Source organism: Cnephaeus nilssonii (genome assembly GCF_951640355.1).
Source record: "Cnephaeus nilssonii genome assembly, chromosome: 12".
NCBI lineage: Eukaryota > Metazoa > Chordata > Mammalia > Chiroptera > Vespertilionidae > Cnephaeus > Cnephaeus nilssonii.
In genome coordinates, this window is record NC_137083.1 from 76,159,452 (window position 1) to 76,181,423 (window position 21,972).

Below are 21,972 nucleotides of genomic sequence, written 5' to 3' on the forward strand. Positions count from 1 at the left end.
TGATGGAAGCCCATTGTCTTCACTAGCAGAGAGATGTGGACAAAGAACCCGGTCAACCTTGAAGTTTGGAAAGGTCAGAGCCAATCACCCACTGTTTAGTTGAGACAATGGTAGCTAAAGCAACTTCTACCTTTTAGTTTTATGTAAATCCTTGCTGATTGGCTATTACTGGAATTGCCTGGCTAAAGGGTATGGGTATATCTCAAACCTGAATAAAAGGCATCCCAAGGCCAGAGCAAGGCAGAGTTCTTCCCCTTGAGTTGGGCTCCTGCCTAGCCCCCAATATTTCCAAATTAATATTTGCTAGTCTCTTTCATTTGCATGCAGCCTCCTCCAGAGCCCAAACCCTGAACCTGAACCCTGAACCGCGCAGGACGTGAAAGGGGTTCACTACACACTTATCCTAATGTTTTGGTAGCCACCTAATGATTGTAACATATATTCTTAACTTGTCAAATCTAAAGGTTATCTATATTTTTATCTTCCTCTTATATAACAAATTGAACATTTTAATTCCCCTTCCACCCTCCATCCCAACCTATATATTATTGTGCATTTCCATTTATTTTTTCCTTTTTAAATCATATTTAAATCCTATTTTCTTATTTCTACAGTTTAAGTTACTTTAGATTTAATCTTTGAACCTCTTGATTTACTATCTGGGATTACTTTCCACTTGTCTCAAGTACATTCTTTAGAAATTCCGTTAATGAGGTTGTGCTGGTGGCAAGAATTTTCATCTTTATTGTCTGCAATGTGCTTGTTTTGTTCTTATTTCTGACAGCTATTTTCCTTTAGTATAGAGTTTTCAGTTTACTGTTAGTTTCTCTCAACACATTGCAAATCTGTTTGCCCTGTTCTCTGACTTCCTTTGTTACTAGTAAAAAATCAGTACAGTTCCAACATCTCCTCACCAAAGGTCATCTGTCTGTTTTTCTGGCTACTTTTAATATCTTCTTGTTGCTTTGATGCCCTACAGTTTCACTCTTATGTGTTGAAGTGAGAATTCTTTCTTAATTATTTTCTTGGGGTTTGTTAGATTTTTTTGAATTTGTGGATTGGTGTGTTTCAGTTCAGAAAAACACTCCATCATTACTCCTTTAAATATTTTCTCTATGGTCCTTTCTTCTCTGTTTTCTCCACAAGCATCTTTTGCCTGTTAAATTGGATTCTGGCCTTTTCTTTTTCAAACCTGTCCTTCACTCACCAGTAAGAAGTCACTGACATTATTGAGGGGGTAGCCCTTTGGGGTTTATGGTAAAAGTTTCCTTTGAGACCCCTTTTGAATCAGCCCATGTCTTTGACTCTCATGTCAGTGTGGCTTTGAGGAGCAAAGTTTAAGTCCTCCACGTTTGGTAAAGTACCCTCAGAGTGACAGCCAGCTGCTACATTTCACCTATGCCTCTGAGTTTCCACTTTCACTTTGCTCTGCGGTTGAGAAAGCTCATTTTATTGCTGGCTCACGCATGCTTTAAAAAATATATATATTGATATTGATATTTATAAAATATATAAAAATATTATATATATTGTATTATTCAGTATTTTTTGTCAACTTCAGTGAGATGGTTAATAACTTAAATACCTGAAAGAGTTTATTTTTATTTGTTTGCTTAGTTTTTCCCTGTTTTTGTTTCCTGAGTTAATGGCTCCCTTTAAGGTAAACTTTTTTTTTTTGTTATCTTTGTCTCTTCTCTTTCTTTTTCAAATGTCAGTTATCCCTGATTGCCTTTCATATTGAGAGTAAATTGTTAGAGGAGCTACCTGGGGGCAAGGAGTGAGGGTTGTGACTACAGGATTTCCCTGAGGAGACAGGGCAGGAGAGCTGTTATGTCAGAATGCAGACGTTTTCCTTCGGAGATGCTCTACTCCTTAGAGAGGACCCCTCTTCAAGTGTGGGGCTCTGAATTGGAGGGAATGGAGTGGACCATAGAATCAGCTGTCTCATATTTACATCTTCAACTCATTCCTTCTGTCAGCCCAGGTGTCCCATTGCATTGGAGCTGAAATTTCTGGAGCCCAGTCTACTGGGTACTCCAGTCAATACCTGTGGTCACCTCAGCTACAGAGAGATCGTATTGACTATGGACGGTATGCCCCAGGTCATCCTTCATCCCTGTCTGCCTTGCAGAAACAGGTTGAAACCTCTTGGCAATGATGCTCACACTCCCAAGTATGGGAAGATATTCTGAGAAATGGGGTAACATCAATGGTAGACCACAGACTTCCTGGGGACTGTGGTGGTGTGATGTGTGTGAAAATTGTCCTATGGTCTCTTTACCATTTAACTTCCAGTAAAGTGGTATAGATATTTTTATATGCATGAGAAGATAAAACATAGGTTGGGAAAGTTTGTCAAATTGTGAAGAAAACAGGAAATGTTTACAACTCCGGAAATTGTCCAGAACAAAGCTGCAAAGTCTTTGAGGTTTTAAGCTTCAAGAGGTGCAGATATACCTCTGGTGGAGGAGCTCATTTGGTTATAGCAACATTTTTCTACCCAAGGTTGCGGGTTCAATCTCAGGTCAGGGCACATATGGAAGCAACCAATGAATGCATAAATAAGTGGAACAACAAATTAGTTTCTCTCTCACTCTAAAAATAAAATCAATACATTAAAAAAATAGGTGCAGAAATGGATAGGAACTGATACAAATTCATATTGTAAAAGGGCACCAACAGGAGGTAGTGTGACAATTGTTTGCCCATTTTACAATCAACCTACCACAACTGAATATTATAGTGACATCAAATTGTACCATAATGGGCTCTAATTTCACAGCTTTATTAAATTCTTCTTTGGAAAATGTCTATTCAGATTTTCTCCCTATATTTCAGATCAAATTGTTTGGGTGTTTTTGCAATTGATTTGCATGAGTTCTTTACAGAGCTTGGATATTGTAAATATTGTCTGCCATTCAGTATGGTGCCTTTACATTTTGTTGATGGTTTCCTTTGCTGTGCAGAAGCTTTTTAGTTTGTTGTAATCCCACTTGTTTATTTTTGCTTTTGCTTTTGGTGTCAGATTAAAAAAATCAACACCAAGACCTGAGTCAAAGAGTTTACCACATGTATTTTTGTATAGGAGTTTCATTGTCAGGTCTATGTTTTTCAAGTCTTTAATTCATTCTGATTAATTTTGTATCTGGTGTAAAACTGTGGTCAACTTCTATTCTTTTGCATGTGACTGTCCAGTTCTCCCAACATCTGTTATTAAAGAGACTGTTGTTTGCCTATTGTATATTCTTGGCTCCTTTGTCATAAATTAATTGACAATATATGAGTAGGTTTATTTCTGGGCTATTTTGTTTCAATGATCTATGTATCTGTCTCTCTGCCAGTGTCACACTGTTTTAATTATTGTAGTTTTGTCATCAAGTTTAAAATAAGGTGGCATGATGCCTCCATCTTTGTTCTTTCTCAAAATTGCTTTGGTAACTCGAGGTCTTTTGTGTTTCCATACAAGTGTGAGGATTATTTGTTCTATTTCTGTGAAAAATGAACAAATAATCCTCACTATAGTTTTTCCTTTCCTAGAATTTCATATTATTGTGATGTAGAAGAAGCAGTCGTTTGTACTCGATGAGTTTCACTTAGCATTTCTATTCAGATTCATCCATGCTGTGGCATGTATGTCTTTTTGTTCTTTTTCCATTGCTGTCTAGAAGTCCATAGTATGTGTATTTGTATCCTTGGTCTGCTATAACAAACTACCAATAATCGGGTGACTTAAAACAACAGAAACTTATTCTCTCACAGTTCTGGAGGCTGGAAGTCTGAAGTCAAGGTGTCTTCTGGGCCATGCCATCACCGTGGGCTCTGGGAGAGAATCTGTTCTTAGCTTCTTTCGTTTTAGCTTCTGGTGTTGCCAGTAATCCTTGGTGCTCACTGCCTTTGTACTTATCACTCAGGTCTCTGCCTCCATTGTCCTTCTTGTAAAGACACTAGTCATATTAGATTAAGGGACCACCCAGCTCCATTATGACACCATCTGAACAAATTATATCTCTAAAGAACCTATTTTTAAATAAAAACATATTCTGAGATTTCAGGTGTTAAAACTTTAACAACTCTTTTTAGGGGGCACAATTTAACCCACAACAGTATGGATATACCAGAATTTGTTTATTCATTGACCAATTGGAGAACATTTGGGTGCTTCCAGTGTAAGCTATTATGAATATTATACTGGTTATTATGTGGCATTCATATACAAGTCTATGTTTTTATTTCTGTTAAGAAAATCACTAGAAATGGGATAGCTGGTTTGCATTTTAATTTTATGAGATACTGTCTATCCCCCCCATATGTGATAGCTTTATTTTTGTTCTTATATAAAGTCTTTATTTTGAAGGTATTACAGTTGTTTCCCTTTTTGTCCCCATTGCTCCCCTTCCACCTGATTCCCACCCCACCCTATGTCTTCACTACCCAATTGTCTGTGTCCATTGGTAATGCATATAAGATTTTTAGTTAATCTCTTTCTGCTCAACCTCCTCTCTTACCTCTGAGATTGAGTCTGTTCCATGTTTCCATGCATCTGATTCTATTTTATTTATCAGTTTATTCTGTTCATTAGATTTATTGTTCATTTATTTTGATTCATAGCCTCAATTGTTAATACACATGTATTTATTGTCATTTTTAAGGTTCATATTTTTATATTATTATTTTTTTCTTTCTCTTCTTAAAGAATGCGCTTCAAAATTTCATGTAATACTGGTTTAGTGGTGATAAACTCCTTGTCTGTGAAGCTCTTTATCTGACCCTCAATTCTAAATGATAGCTTTTGATGGCTAGAGTAATCTTGGTTGTAAGTCTTGATATTCATCACTTTGAATATTTTTGCCACTCGCTTCTAGCCTGCGAAGTTTCTGTTGAGAAATCATATGACAGCCCTATGAGTGCTTCCTTGTAGGTAACTGATTGCTTTTCTCTTGTTTCTTTTAAGATTCTCTCTTTATCTTTAACCTTTGGCATTTTTTCATATATTTTTTCTTTATTGATTAAGGTATTACATATGTGTCCTTGCACCCCATTGCCCACCCCTCCGCACTCATGCCCTCACCCACCCTGGTGTCTGTGTCCATTGGCTAGGCTTATATGTATGCATACAAGTCCTTTGGTTGATCTCTCCCCCTGACTCCCACTCTCCTCTATGTTCCCTCTGAGGTTTGACAGTCTGATTGATGCTTCTCTGTCTCTGGATCTGTTTTTGTTCATCAGTTATTTACATTTCATAAATCAGTGAGATCATGTGATATGTATCTTTCTCTGACTGGCTTATTTTGCTTAGCATAATGCTCTCCAGTTCCATTCATGCTGTTGCAAATGGTAATAATTTCTTCTTTTTTACCGCAGCATAGTATTCCATTGTGTAGATGTACCCCAGTTGTTGTTTTTTTACAGTTTCTTTTTTTTTAAATATATTTTATTGATTTATTTACAGAGAGGAAGAGAGAGGGATAGAGAGTTAGAAACATCGATGAGAGAGAAACATCGATCAGCTGCCTCCTGCACACCCCCCACTGGGGATGTGCCCGCAACCAAGGTACATGCTCCTGACCGGAATCGAACCTGGGACCTTTCAGTCTGCAGGCCGACACTCTATCCACTGAGCCAAACCAGTTTTGGCTCTTTTTTTATTATTATTATTTGTCTTATGGGTCTTTATTCCTCCATTTCCCCCCATCCTCATTCATTCCCCATCCCCCTGTTGTCTGTGTCCATTGATTAGGCTCATATGCATGCACACAAGTCCCTTGGTTGATCTCTATGCTAAGTGTAATAAGCCAGGCAGAGAAAGATAAATATCACATCATCTCACTCATTTGTGAAATATAATGAACGGCATTGACTGATGAACAAGAACAGATCCAGAGACTGAGAAATGTCGATCAGAACGTCAAACCTCAGGGAAGGTGCAGGTCATTGGTTGTACCCATTTTTTAATCCACTCATTTGCTGATGGGCACTTAGGGTGTTGCTAAATCTTAGCTATGGTACATTGTGCTGCTATGAACATAGGGGTGCATATATCCTTTCTGATTGGTGTTTCTAGTTTCTTTGGATATATTCCTAGAACTGGTATCACTGGGTCAAAAGGGAGTTCCACTTTTAGTTATTTGAGGAAACTCCTTACTGTTCTCCACAGTGACTGCACCAGTCTGCATTCCCACCAGCAGTGCATGAAGGTTCCTTTTTCTCCACATCCTCGCCAGCACTAGTGGTTTGTTGATTTGTTGATGATAGCCATTCTGACAAGTGTGAGATGGTACCGCATTGTCGTTTTGATTTGCATCTCTCGGATAATTAGTGACTTTGAGCATGTTTTCATGTGTCTCTTGGCCTTCCTTCTGTCTTCTTTTGAAAAGATGCTCTTTAGGTCTGTTGCACATTTTTTTATTGGATCATTTATCTTCCTTTTATTAAGTTGTATAAGTTGCATGTAGATGTTGGAGATTAAACCTTTATCAGTGATAATATTTGCAAATATGTTCTCCCATACAGTGGGCTTTCTTGTTGTTTTGGTGATGTTTTCTTTTGCTGTGAAAAAGCTTTTTATTTTGATGTAGTCCCATTTGTTTATTTTCTCTTTAGCTTCCATTGCCCTAGGGGCAGTATCAGTGAAGAAGTTCTTTTGGCATATGTCTGAGATTTTGCTGCCTGTGGATTCCTCTAGTATTTTTATGGTTCCCCATCTTATGTTTTAGTCTTGTATCCAATTTGAGTTTATTTTTGTGTATGGTGTAAGTTGGTGGTCTAGTTTCATTTTTTTGCATGTATCTGTCCAATTTTCCCAACACCATTTATTGAAGAGACTGTCTTGACTCCATTGTATATTCATGCCTCCTTTGTCAAATATTAATTGATCATAGTGGTTGGGTTGATATCTGGACTCTCAATTCTATTCCATTGGTCTATATGTCTGTTCTTGTGCCAACACCAGGCTTTTTTGAGAATAGTAGCTTTATAATACAGCTTGAATCTGGTATTGAGATCCCTCCTACTTTGTTCTTCTTTCTCAGGATTGCTGTGGCTATTCGGGGTCTTTTTTTATTCCAGATGAATTTTTAGAGAGTTCTTTCTAGGTCTGTGAAATATGCCATTGGTATTTTAATGTAGAGTGCATTGAATATATAGATTGCTTTGGGTAGTATGGACATTTTAATGATGTTGATTCTACCAATCCATGAACATGGTATGTTCTTCCATCTGTTTACATCTTCCTCTATCTCTTTGTTCAGTGTCCTGTAGTTTTCCGCATATAGGTCTTTTACGTCCATGTTAAGTTTATTCCTCGGTATCTTAATTTTTTTCGTGCGATGGTTGAATGGGATAGCTTTTTTAGTCTCTCTTTCTGTAAATTCACTATTGGTGTATAGAAATGCCATAGATTTCTTGGCATTAACTTTGTATCCTGCTACATTGCCGAATTCATTTATTAAGTCTGTTAGTTTTTTGATGGAGTCTTTTGGGTTTGTTATGTACACTATGATGTTATGTGCAAATAAGGACAGCTTTACTTCTTCTTTTCCAATTTGGATGCCTTTTATTTCTTTTTCTTGTCTGGTCACAATGACTAATACTTCCAGCAATGGTTAATAATTCCAGTACTATGTCAAACAGGAGTGGTGAGAGTGGGCATCCCTGTCTTGTTCCTGTTCTTAGGGGAAATGGTTTCATATTTTGCCCATTGAGTATGATGTTACCTGTGGGTTTATCATATATAGCTTTTATTATGTTGAGGTATGAACCTTTGATTCCTACCTTGTTGAGAGTTTTTATCAAGAAAAGGTGCTGGATTTTGTCAAATGCTTTTTCTTAATCAATTGATATGACTAGGTGATTTTTATCTCTCAATTTGTTAATGTGATATATCACATTCATTGATTTGCAGATATTGTACCATTCTTGCATTCCTATGATAAATCCTACTTGGTCATGGTGTATGATCTTTCTGATGTACTGCTGGATCCGATTTGCTAGAATTTTATTGAGGATTTTGGCATCTATGTTCATGAGGGACATTGGCCTGTAATTCTCTTTCATTGTGTTGTCTTTATCTGGTTTTGGTATTAGGGTGATGCTAGCTTCATGGAAGCAGCTGAGAAGTGTTCCTTCCACTTGAATTGTTTGGAATAGTCTGAGGAGGATAGGTTTTAGTTCTTACTTGAATGTTTGGTAAAACTCCCCTGTGAAGCCTTCTGGCCCTGGGCTTTTGTTTGCAAGAAGCTTTTTGATGACTGCTTCAATTTCTTCCATAGTTACTGGCCTGTTGAGCTGTTTAGATTCTTCCTGATTGAGTTTTAGAAGGTTGTGTTTTTCTAGGACTATATCCATTTCCTCCAGGTTGTCCAGTTTGTTGGAATAGACTTCTTCGTAGTATTTTTTAACAAAATCCTTTGTATTTCAGTGGGGTCTGTTGCTATTTCACCTCCTTTTCTGATTTTGTTTATTTGTGTCTTCTCTCTTTGCTTCTTGGTGAGCCTTGCAAGGGGTTCATCAATCTTGTTTATCCTTTTAAAGAACCAGCTCTTGGTTTTGTTGATCTTTTGTATTGTTTCTTTGGTCTCTATGTCGTTTATCTCCGCTTTGATCTTTATTATTTCCTTCCTTCTGCTTATACAGGGCTTTTCTTGTTGCTCTCTTTCTAACTCTTTGAGTTGTAGGGTTAGGTAATTTATTACCATTGTTTCTTGTTTTTTGCAGTAGGCTTATAGAGCTATGAACTTCCCTCTGAAGACTGCTTTTGATGTGTCCTAGAGATTTTGGATTGTTGTGTTTTCATTGTCATTTGTTACCATGATGTTTTTTTATTTCTTCCGTGATCTCTCTGGTAACCCAGTCATTGTTTAATAGCATGCTGTTTAGTCTCCATGTGTTTGATTTCTTTGGATTGATTTTATTGCAGTTGATTTCCAATTTTATGGCACTGTGATTTGAGAAGATGCTTGGTATGATTTCTATCTTCTTGAATTTGAAGAGACTTTGCCTATGTCCCAGCATATGATCTATCTTTTAAAATGACCCATGTGTACTTGAGAAGAATGTATATTCTGTGGCGTTGGGATGAAATGTTCTGAAGATGTCAATTAATTCCATCTGGTCTAATGAGTCATTTAGGATTGATGTTTCTTTGATGAGTTTTTGTTTAGAGGATTTGTCCAATGGTGATAGTGGGGTAGTAAAGTCTCCTACTATGAGTGTATTGCTGTCAATCTCTCCCTTGATATCTTCTAGGAGTTTTTTAATGTATTTGGGTGCTCCTGTATTGGGTGCGTATATGTTTACCATAGTTATTTCTTCCTGTTGGATTGCTCCCTTTAGTATTATGAAGTGGCCTTTCTTATCTCTTTTTATGTCCTTCACTTTGAGATCTAATTTGTCAGATATAAGTATTGCTGCCCCAGCTTTTTTTTCATTTCCATTTGTCTGGAAAACCTTTTTCCATCCCTTCATCCTCAGTCTGTGTGCATCTTTTTTTTCTGAGGTGTGTTTCTTGTAGACTGCAGATATATGGGTCTCCCTGTGTCTTTTGATTGGGACATTTAATCCATTTACATTTAAAGTTATTATTGATAGGTACTTATTTGTTGCCATTTTTATTCTTTACCCCTGTGTTCCTTCTTTGCTTCATATATATATATATATATATATATATATATATATATATATATATTTTACAGCATACCCTTTAGCATTTCTTGCATTGCTGGTTTGGTGGTGATAAATTCCCTTAGTATTCCCTTAGTTCATGTTTGTCTGTGAAGCTCCTGATTTCACCTTCAATTTTGATTGATAGCCTTGCTGGGTACAGTTTTCTTGGATTCAGACCCTTCCTTTGCATGACTTTGTATATTTCATTCCATTTCCTTCTGGCCTGATGAGTTTCTTTTGATAAATCAGTCGCTAATCTGAAGGGTAACTTTCTGTCTCTCTCTGCCTGATTTTAAGATTTTTACTTTGTCATTGGTGTTTTTGCCAATTTAATTATAATGTGCCTTGGCATCAGTCTTTGGGGTTCATTTCAATCTTCTTGAATTTGGAGAGACTTTGCCTGTAACCTATCTTTGTATCTATGTGGTCTATCTTTGAAAATGTCCCAGGTGCACTTGAGAAGAACATATATTCCATGGCTTTGGGGTGAAATGTTCTGAACCTGTCTATCTGTTCTAGTGAGTCATTTAGGATTGCTGTTTCTTTGCTAATTTTATGTCCAGAGGATTTATCCAGTGATGTCAGTGGTGTATTAAAGTCCCCTACAATGATTGTATTGTCATTCTTCTCTTCCTTCATATCTTCCAAGAGAATTTTAATGTATTTGGTGCTCCTGCATTGGGTGCATATATATTTATCAGGGTTATATCCTGCTATTGAATTGATCCCTTTAGTATTATGAAGTGGTCTTCCTTATCTCTTTTTATGGCCTTCACTTTGAGGTCTGTTTTGTCAGATATAAGTATTGCTACCCCAGCTTTTATTTTTTTTTTCATTTCCATTTGCCTGAAAAATATTTTTCCATCCCTTCACTCTCAGTCTGTTTGAGTTCCTTGTTCTGATGCGGGTCTTTTATAGAAAGCATATATATGAGTCATGTTTTTTTATCCATTCATCCAGTCGATATCATTTGATTGGAGCATTTAGTTCATTTACGTTTAAAGTTATTTTTGATAGGTACTTATTTGTAGATATATTTATTTTTTGAGCCTGTATTCCTTATTTCCTTTCTATTTCTTCTTTTTAAAACAGTCCCATTAGCATTTCTTGAATTTCAGTCTTGGTAGTGATAAACTCTTTTTGCATTTTTTTTTTATTTTTTTATTTTTTGTCTGCAAAGATCCTAATTTTCCCTTCAATTTTGAATGATAGCCTTGTTGAATAGAGTATTCTTGGATTCAGTCCCTTGCTTTGCATCACTTTGTATACCTCATTCCATTCCATTCTGGCCTGACTTGTTCCTGTTGAGAAATCATTTGATAATCTAATTGGAAATCCTTTGTAGGTAACTCTCTTTTGCAGCCTTTAACATTCTCTCTTTGTCATTAACGTTTGCCATTGTAATTACGACTTGTCTTGGTGTGGGTCTTTTTGGGTTCATCCTGTTTGGGACTCTGTGCTTGTGTGACTTTTGTTTTCCCAAATCAGAGAAATTTTCCCAAATCAGAAATTTTTTCAATTAGGTTTTCTGACCCTTGCTCCTCTTCTTGTCCTCCTGGCATTCCTATTATATGTATGTTACTTCATTTCATGTTGTCCCAAAGCTCTCTTAGGCTCTCTTCCTACTTTCTATTTTTTTTTCTCCAGTTGCTGTTCAGATTGTATGTGTTTAACTACCCTATCTTCTAATTCACTAATTTGGCCCTCTGCTTCCTCTGGTCTACTTTTGAAACCTGCCATTGTATTTTTTATTGTAACTATATCTTTTTTAAATTCCTCTTCATTCTTATAAAAGTATTTGATTTTCTCATCAATCTGGTTTAAGAACTGTATGACCCTTACTCTGAATTAATTTCCTGACATATTTCCTTCCTCCATTTGTGTGAAGTGGCAGCTGATTGACCTGGGTCACTCAGTTCATGCTCCCCTTTCACCAAGAATTAGGGGAGCATTAGCTTACTCCAGATGGCCCTGGTAGGACTATCCCAAGTGCTTGGGTGGAGTGGGTTGCACAGTCAGAGCTTCTCTGTGGTGTGCTCTAGGTTGCTCTGGGTCACCCCGGCAGCAGATCCCAGTGCTGGACATAGTGTGGGTGCTGGGTGGCTTTGGGTAAGGCTATTATCACGGTTCTGAAGTCTGTGGCAGTGGTGGGGCACAGGGTTCTCCATAGATTGCACTCATTGTGGGGTCTTAGAACTGAATCTTAGGACACTGGGTAACAGCAGGCTGGTGAGAAGACCTGGTGCGGGAGCTCAATCTGGCTTCACATGCTCCCTGCAGATGTCTGAGAGCCTGCCGGGAGGTATTGTGCCCCTCACTGCTGGGGCATGTTGGTGGTGGTTCCACATGGATTATGGCTGGCAAGTGCCATTCTCTAGGTATCCTCTGCACTTTCTTATGAAAAAGTGTCTCTTCAACTGTGATTAATTTGTTAATTCAGGGTGGATGCTCTCCGATTTAGTTGCTTTTCTGGCCCTAGGAAGAGGAGCATGATACTACTGCCTATTCCGCTACCATTTTTTCTCCACTTCATTTGGTCAGCTCCCAAAATACTGGTTATCACATGAGGACATATATTTCTCTCCTGTCATACTCACTGGATATTTTACCTATGGACTCAATCAGTGTATGTGGTTTCCTCAGTGCCAAGCTTCTGCATCACAGAGAGCTTCTCCAGAGTTTGGCTGCACAGGCTACTACTAAATACCACATAGATGAATTTTAAAAGCCTTTGACAAAATCAATAGCTGTGAATGACAAAAACTCTCAATAGTGATCAGGGGATATTTGCTTAATATGATTACACACACACACACACACACACACACACACACACACACATCATATACTCCTGTTTTCCAGTATCTCACTCACTTAACAGGGAAACACCAAAGGCATATCATGGAAAAAAGCATGCATGCCTTTCCACTACTATTCAGTGTTATAGAGGAGATTGCAGCCAATGCGATTTGGCAAGATAAATCAATTAGGGGCATAAGAATAAATAAAAAAGTGAAAAAGGGACTGTGGTACATCCGTAAGGTGGAATATTATTTATTAGTAAAAGAGAACATTGATTCACAAGCAACATGAATGATTCTCAAAATCATTATGCTAAGTGAAGGAAGCCAGTCTCAAAAGGGACTTTATTGTATTTTCTCTGGATTCTCAATGCCTGGTATGAAATCTTCCAAGTTCCAACAATCACTGACTGTTAGTTAATGTCTGAATAATATAAACTCCAAATACTTTTCAGAGAAGGGAACATGCCTAATTCTTCCATCATACTAACCACAACGCATGCTTTCTGTCTGCCTTCTGAATTGAAAGACAAATGTGCAACACTGCTCTCAGGGTTTTTCACATGGGCTACTCATTTCCTCACAGCTTATCACAAGCAGAACCTGTTACTTTGCCTCATCTCTACAGCATTAACCTGAATGCAAGGATAAGAATAAGGTAATGCATTTACACAGAAAGTACCTCAGAGCACTTAAAGACTTTTTTCACATTAAGCCTGTATTTAATTTTTTTCATGCTAGATATGTGTGGCTCTTTGGTTCAACATGTGCTTCTAAAAGCTCCTGATATAAGAGGATGTTAACTTCCAACCTCAGAATTTTGTGTAAATCTCCAATGAATTTTAATAGACACAGTGCACCCCATATTCTGCAGAGTGAAATCATACGTGTATCACTGTGAGTGACTATTTCTGAAAGAATCAGTCACTGATACTTCCTTTAAGTAATCATGGAACTCTGTGCCGTCCAAGTCATCTTTCCAGGTGAATCATAGAATCATTTATCTCATACCCTTGAACCTTTGCTAACTTTTGTTAAATATACAACCTAAATTCATTTGTAGTGGGAGAAAGTAAGAGATAGGTATATTGGGAACAAAATGGGGTGAGACATGAAAAAGCCACTTTCAAGATGGAAGAGCAAGGACAGTGGCATGTTACCACCAGGACATACTGGTAGAACATGGAAATTTTCTTTGGGAAAGCCTATGAATTATTAGGGTAAGAGTACCTATTAAAAAAAAAAAGATAAACTTCAACTTCTATTATCCATATATTAAACAAATATACCCTCTCCCCCAGAAAACTCACAAAGATCTCAGAAAGCTTGGATACACATATTTTCTATCAGCACATAATGAATGAATTCAAGGAGAATATGGTCTCTGATGTGCAGAGAGAGTAAGAATGTGGTTCAAATGGAGAATGGAGGAGAAACATATTAAGGTGTAGACCAAGTCAAGCTACAAAATAATTTTGAATTTTTATCAAAATGTTAAATTTATCCCTGTACTCTTAGAAGTATTGGTGATATTTTATAAGGTAAAATAGATTCCAGTTTTGCACAAATATGAGTGAATAGAAAAGTTTTATTATAGCAACAAAGACCAAACAATTAAAATGAGTGGAGGCAGCAGTGTGGGGATGACCCACCTAGCAGTAAGTAATCAGGTGTGGGGTGATGGAGGTATGGTGGCAACAGTTAATTTCACAAGAAAACGAGAGAACTAGTTATTCTGCAAAGTGGTTACATTCAGGTTGGTCGACAACTTTCTGAAGAAACATTTGAACATACCGAACATCGTTCTGTTAGCTATTGACTCTCTTGTCTTTTGCTCTTTCTGGCATTTCACTTAGTTGAGTTCTGATAAACACTTTCCAGATAAATCTTTGTTCTCCAGTGGGCATATGATAAGGAATAATTTCAGTCCTTCCATAAAAATTAAATTGAACAAACTTATGTATATATAGAAAGAATTCCATAAACATCTCTATCTATGGATTATCTAAGGCAAATAATTGATTTCTCTAACCACATGTGTAAAATAAACATTGTGATCCTAAAGATAAAAATAAGGAGTAGGAGCCACATGTGGAGATTATGTGCCAATCTAGAAAGCATCAAGAGGAGGAAACTTTTCTAATAATATATAGAGAAAGCTTGGGGTCATTGGCTTTTGATCTCCTGCATTCATTTTCTCTCTGTCGCTGAGAGTTCAGAAGATAGAGAGCATCCATACTTTCTGCTTTGGAATTTTACACATTGAGAATGTGTCCCTTCACTCTTACATCAACCAAAAGTCTACCAGTTCCCATAACTGAACTTTACTACACTCCCCAGTCTTGAGAGCCTGAGAGACAGAAACAGAGAGCTCTGACTTTGGGGAATGAGTTATATGGGGCAGACTCACCTGAAAACACACAGGAAATATAGACAGATTTTCATTAGCCTTATCTTCATTGAACAGAGATGAGATTTATCTCCAGATAACTTTCAATATTTTCAAGATTGAGTCAAGCATCCCTTCTTGACTCTCAACTTCACCTCTATCATTTAGCTGCCTGAATGAATAGTAATTCTACCTTTCTTCGAATTTCCTCTCCATTTCTGCCTTTCTCTTTTCTTACTCCCATTTATCCTCCAGTTTTCTGATTTTCTCTTCATATTCCTCTCTTAACTGCCTTTTCTCTCTTTCCAGCTCAGCTCTGTATTGTTCTTGTTTTACTTGAATCTGTTTCTGAATCTCCACCTCAGCCCTTTGGTATATCTTATTAGTATAACATCATCCCTTGTTTTGCTTTACCATGTGCTGGACCAGGTCCAGCAGCTATGTCCTCTGAGCCTTCTGCTCAGCCCCTGTTGCATTATTGTTGAATTCACAGTGACGATCCTTGAACTGTTCTATCAAATCTTGAATGCTTTCTGGTGCTGCCTTTAAGTAATCATGGAACTCCATGCCATCCAAGTCATCTTTCCGGGTGAATAAGAGAATTATGTATCTCCTAGCTTTGGATCCAAACATTGATAGAATCTTCTCCATGGCCTTTTGTGCTTCCTTTGTGTACCAGCCCAGCGGGACCACCAGGAGCACAGAGTGAGGCCCGGGAGAGGTCAGGAGGATGCAATTAGCAATCTCCCTTTGCGTGTCATCATCCGGTTCCGCAGTGTCAAAAATGCCAGGTGTGTCCATGATGACAATTTCTCTCCCATTCCAGGTGCTGTGCCCTTTTTCACAGACCTTGGTTACGGATTTTTCTGCAAGGCTGGAATTAAACACTCTCTCTCCAAGGATGCTGTTCCCAGTGGCACTTTTCCCTGCTCCAGTCTTACCCACTAAGACAAGTCGCAGCTGTGAATCTTGATTTCCAAGCCCTGGGACATCAGGAAACAAAACCATATCATTAGGATACACTTCCAATTTTTCTCACTGTAATGCTTCTGTCCAACAGTGTCCTTCTCTGTTGCCCACTAGTGTCCTGTCTGTGAGCAAACTCTGCACTCACAGGAGATCTATAGAACCCTTGGGCCTGACCTCTCTCCTAAAGGACTTGGGGAACACTGGGCACTTCTCAGGAGTCCCTTGGGCTAGTCACTCTGACCTTTGGAAGCTAGGTGCTCAGGGATGAGGGAGCAAAATGGTTCAAGTGAGAACTCTGAGCTGCTGTTGGTAGCTGTTCCCCATAAACTAATGTAGGAAGTAACACAAAATCTGACTTTGGGACATCTCATTGGGAACTTGCCTTGCCCTGTGAATATTCAAAATGGAACGTTTCTTCTTCCCATTAAGAAGCTAAGTAGCATGACTGGCATGGCTCACTGGTTGAACATTGACCTATGAACCAGGAGGTCACAGTTCAATTCCCATTCAGGACACATGCCCAGGTTGCTGTCTGGATCCCCAGTGGGAGATTGGCAGGAGACAGCCAATCAATGATTCTCTCTCATCATTGATGTTTCTACCTCCCTCTCCCTTCCTCTCTGAAATCAATAAAAGTATATATTGTAAAAAAGAAGAAGAAGAAGAAGCCAAGTAGGTAGGTTATTCAAGCCATCCCTTTTGTAGGAGAGAAAAGGGCACATGGGCAGGAAGTCAAAGTGCTCCTTTAGATTTCACATATGCAACCATCTTCTCAGAGTTTCTGAACCACAGAAGAACAAAATGCCTTACTTTTAAAGTTTCCACCTTACCCTGTAAATCTAATGAAGTTTTTCTATTTTAAACTAATATGTTGAAGAGGAATAGACTGAAAGTACTAACAGTTCTCTGGAGTTACTCTAAAGTCTCTTGATACATAAATAATAATAATTCATACAGAGTAACTTCAGTAGAACTATACTTTCTTATTTTCACTTCTGTAGGCATGTCTGTTTCCTAGGACACTGGAAAGTTGATAACCAAACAGCATAGGCTACAACCTGAATGATGTTTTAAAGATCACGGTGTCTAAAGTTAAACACCAAATCATCTATATAGCTCTTTCCCTATTTCTATTCAATAATTATCTGCTTATATTTTAAATGTTCCTATAAAGTTGAAGTCTTCAGAACTTTTTAAGCACAGGCCTGGGCCATGGAAGACAACCAACAACCACATCTGAGAGCCTGTTTTTCTGAGAAGGAGTAATCTTTCAGCACAGCCCTTGAATAAGACTGATTCCTCAATATAGGAGCATTCAAATACATAAAAAAACTCTTGTTGGAATTTAAGGAAGATATTGACAGCAACACAGCCATAGTAGGGGACTTTAACACACCCAGATATCATTGGATAAGTTTTACAGACAAAAATTTAACAAGGAATCAGAGGCTATAAATCACACATTAGATCAGAGAAATCTAACAGATATTTATTGAACATTTCTCCCCAAAGGAACAGAATATACATTCTTCTCAAGTGCACATGGAACATTCTCAAAGATAGACCACATGGTGGGGCACAAAACAAGTCTACACAAATTCAAGAAGATTGCTGTAATACCACGCATCTTCTTGGATCAAATGGCATGAAGTTAGAAACCAACTACAATAAAAATAAAAACAACTCAAAAACACTAAAATGCATGGAGGCTAAATAGTATATTATTAATCAATGGATGGGTTACCAATGAGATGAAGCAAAAAATTAAAGACCTTCTGGAAACAAATGGAAATGAACGCACAACAACCCAAAACCAATGGATCACGGTGAAAGCAGTCCTGAGAGGGAAGTTCATAGCACTACAGGTCCACCTCAAGAAACAAGAAAAAGCACTAATAAACTATCTACCCCTAAAACTAATTTAATTAGAAAGAGAACAGGAAGAAAATCCCAGAGGAATTATAAGGAAGGAAATAATAAAGATCAGAGAGGAAATAAATGACATAGAGACAAAAAAAAAAAGGACAAAAGGACAATAAATCCAAGAGTTGGTTCTTTAAAAAGATAAACAAGATTGATGAACCCCTAGCCAGATTCATCAAGAAACATAGAGAAGACCTAGATAAATAAAACCAGAAATGAAAGAGGCCATGTAATAACGACACCACAGAAATACAAAGGATTGTAAGCAAATACGATGAACAATTATATGACAACAAACTGGACAACCTGGGTGAAATGGACAAACTCTTTAAAACATACAATCTTTCAAAACTCAATAAGGGAGAATCAGAAAACCTGCATAGGCTAATAACACCTAATGAAATTGAAGAAATAATTTAAAAATTTCCAGCAAATAACAGTTCTGGGTTGGGTGGATTTATAGAAGAATTTTACCAAACATTCAAAGAATTAACACCTATCCTCCTCAAACTATTTCAAAAAATTCAAAAGAAAGCTCTTTTTATGAAGTCAGCATTATCCTAATTCAAAAACCAGATAAAGACACTACCAAGAAAAAAAATTACAGGACACAGAGGCTAAAATTCTCAACAAAATATTAGCAAATCAGATCCAGCAATATATTCAAAAGATCATACACCATGCTCAAATGGGATTTATTTTGGGGATGCAAGGCTGGTACAATATTCAAAAATCAATACCTGTGATACATCACATAAACAAATTGAAAGATAAAAATAATCCTAATATATAAAAACCTATGGTTCGGTCCATCCAGAGGCTAGACTGCTTCAGCTGCGGGAGCCAAGACCAACACTGACTGCTAAGGGGGATGCAGATTGGCCCTGCTTCTCTGATCAGGCCCATTGGTAGGCCTGACTGGCATAGAAACCGACCAATCAGAACCAAATCTGGGTGAAGTGTGAGAAGCCAATAGCTGCCTAGGTGGTGGAGCTTTTGATGCTGACTGGCATAGAAACTGACCAATTAAAACCTAATATGGGTGAACTGAAAAGGCAGAACCTAAGGTGGGAGATGAGGAGGGGTTTTAAGGGCAACAGCTGTTTGGTGTAAGGTGTAAGAAAGCAGTTCAATTTTTTAATGACTGGTTTGGCAGTATAGTGCATATGGTTGGCTATCAGTCCAGATATAGGGATTATGTATTTTTGTCTGCCAAGAGCATCTCCTCCTGATGAAAAAGGCACCACCTCGCATTTAAGCAATCCTATTGTATGTAATCTATCTATACTACTAAAAGGGTAACATGCTATTTAAACCAAGTTGACCAGCCATCTTCTGGATGTCCGACTTCCTTCCAGACAAAGCCATGGTGCTGGGGGCTGAGGCAGAGGCCATTAGGGGCGATCAGGCTGGCAGATGAGGGTAGTTGGGGGCAAGATCAGGCCAGCAGGGGCAGGAAGTTGGGGATGAGATCAGGCTGGCAGGGTAGGGCAGTTGGGGACGAGATCAGGCCGGCAGGGGAGGGCAGTTAAGGGCAATCAGGAAGGCAGAGGCATTTAGGTGCAAGCAGGCCAGCAGGGCAGGGAAGTTGGGGGCAAGATCAGGCCAGCAAAGGAGGGCAGTTGGGGGCAAGATCAGATCGGCAGGGGAGGGCAGTTGGGAGTGAGATGAGGCCAGCAAGGGAGGGCAATTAGGGGTGATAAGGCAGGCAGAGACATTTGTGGGTGAGATCAGATGAGCAGGGGAGAGCAGTTGGGAGCAAGATCAGGCCACCAGGGGAGGGCAGTTAGGGCCAATTAGGCAGGCAGGCAAAGGGGTTAGCGGCAATCAGGCAGACAAGCAGAGGCAGTTAGGGGCAATCAGGCAGACAGGTGAGTGGTTAGGAGCCAGCAGTCCCAGATAGTGAGAGGGATATCTGATGGAAGTGGGTGCAGGCAGGGCTGAGGGAAACCCCCTGCCCCATGCATGAATTTCATGCACCGGGCCACTTGTATGATTATATCAATAGATGCAGAAAAAGCATTCGACAAAATCCAGCAACATTTTTTGATAAAAACTCTCAGTAAAGTGGGAATGGAGGGAGCATACCTCAACATAATAAAGGCCATATATGATAAAGCTACAGCCAACATAATACTCAATGGGCAAAAACTAAATGTATTTCTTTTAAGAACAGGAACAGGACAAGGATGTCTGCTTCCACCAATCTTATTCAACACTAGAGGCCTGGTGCACAAAATTCATGGATGGGGGTGTGTGTCCCTCAGCCCAGCCAGCACCCTCTCCAATCTGGGACCCCTCGAGGGATGTCCGACTACCCGTCGGACATCCCTCTCACAACCCAGGACTGCTGGCTCCCAACTGCTCGCCTACCTGCCTTCCTGATTGCCTCTAACTGCTTCTGCCTGCCAGCCTGATCATCCCTTAACCAACGCTCTGACAGCCTGATTGATGCATAACGGCTCCCCTGCCAGCCTGTTTGACTCTAACTGCCCTCCCCTACAGGCCTTCCCTCCCCAACTTCTCTCCCCTGCAGGCCTGGGTCCCCACCTACTGCCCTTCCCTGCAGGTCCAGTCACCCCCAACTCCCTTCCTTTGCCAGCCTGGTAACCCCTAACTGCCCTCCCCTGCAGGCAGGCTTGATTGCCCACAACTGCCCTCCCTTGCAGGCCTGGTCTCTCCCAACTGCCCTCCCTTGCTGGCCATCTTGTGGCAGCCATCTTGTGTCTACATGGGGGCAGCCATCTTTGACCACATGGAGTCAGCCATCTTGTGTGTTGGAGAGATGGTCAATTTGCATATTAATCTTTTATTATATAGGATATAGGCCTGGTGCACAGGTGGGGACCAGCTGGTTTGCCCTGAAGGGTGTCCCGGATCAGGGTGAGGGTTCCCTTGGGGTGTGGATCTGCCTAGGTGAAGGGCCTGTGGTGGTTTGCAGGCAGGCCATGCCCCCGGGTGACCCAAGTGGAGGCCCTGGTATCTGGGATTTATTTATCTTCTATAATTGAAACTTTGTAGCCTTTAGTGGAGCCAAGCCTCCTGCTTGCTCCATGGCCCATTTTTGTTGGGATTTATTTATCTTCTATAATTGAAACTTTGTAGCCTTGAGTGGAAGCCTGGGCCCGCCAGAGTGTTCCGAAAGCTTGGCTTCCTCCATTGCCAGGGAAACACAAGCCTTTTGCTCACTCCATGGCCACACCCATCTTGGTTGGGTTAATTTGCATATTTGCTCCTGATTGGCTGGTTGGCGTGGCTTGTGTGTGTGGCAGAGTGATGGTTAATTGGCATATTACTCTTTTATTAGATAGGATAGTACTGGCAGACGTAGCCACAGAAATCAGACATTAAGTGATAAAAGGTACCCAAATTAGGAAGGAGGAAGTAAAACTGTCATTGTTCACAGATGACATGATATTATACATAAGAAACCCTAAAGACTTCACCAGGAAACTTTGACTTAATAAATGAATTCAGCAAGGTAGCAGAATACAAAATCAACATCCACAAATTGGTAGCATTTTTATACACCAATAATAAACTCTCAAGAAGAGAAACTAAACAAACAAAACATTTACCATTGAAACAACAACAAAATAAGGATACCTAGGAATAAACATAACCAAGAATGTCAACAACCTATACTTGGAAAACTATAGGACAACGAAACAAGAAATAGAGGAAGATACAAAGAAATGGAAGCATATATCATGTTCATGGATTCGAAGAATTAATATCATTAAAATGTCTATACTACCTAAAGCAACATACAGATTCAACACAATCCCTATTAAAATACCAATGGCATACTTCACATAGCTAGAATAAATACTCCCAAAATTTAAAGGGAACCATAAAAAAAAATAGCTGCAGCAATCTTGAGAAAAAAAGAACAAAGTAGGAGTGATTACAATACCAGATATCAAACTGTATTTCAAAGCCATTAAAACCAAAACACCCTGGTAGTGGCACAAAAGCATGCATATAAATCAATGGATCAGAACAGAGACCCAGAAATTGACCCACATCATTAGGATCCATTAATATTTGACAAAGGAGGCAAGAACATACAATGAAGTAAAGATAGTCTCTTCAACAAATGGTGCTGGGAAAACTGGACAGACACATGCAAAAACATGAAACTAGACCACCAACTTACACAATACACCAGAATAAACCCAAGGTGGATAAAAGGCTTAAATGTAAAACATAAAACCATAAAAACCTTAG

The 21,972-nt window shown here is 39.0% G+C and overlaps 1 pseudogene across 1 annotated transcript in view; it reads right to left on the bottom strand.

The window, feature by feature from the left end:
- The window catches only part of LOC307108109 (GTPase IMAP family member 4-like), an 87,839-nt pseudogene extending 71,981 nt beyond the window's left edge, over positions 1 to 15,858 (bottom strand). Inside the window, exon 1 of the transcript in view lies at positions 15,739 to 15,858. The product of the transcript in view is annotated as a GTPase IMAP family member 4-like (transcript). The remainder of the gene's footprint in view (positions 1 to 15,738) is intronic.
- Positions 15,859 to 21,972: the final 6,114 nt, after the last annotated feature.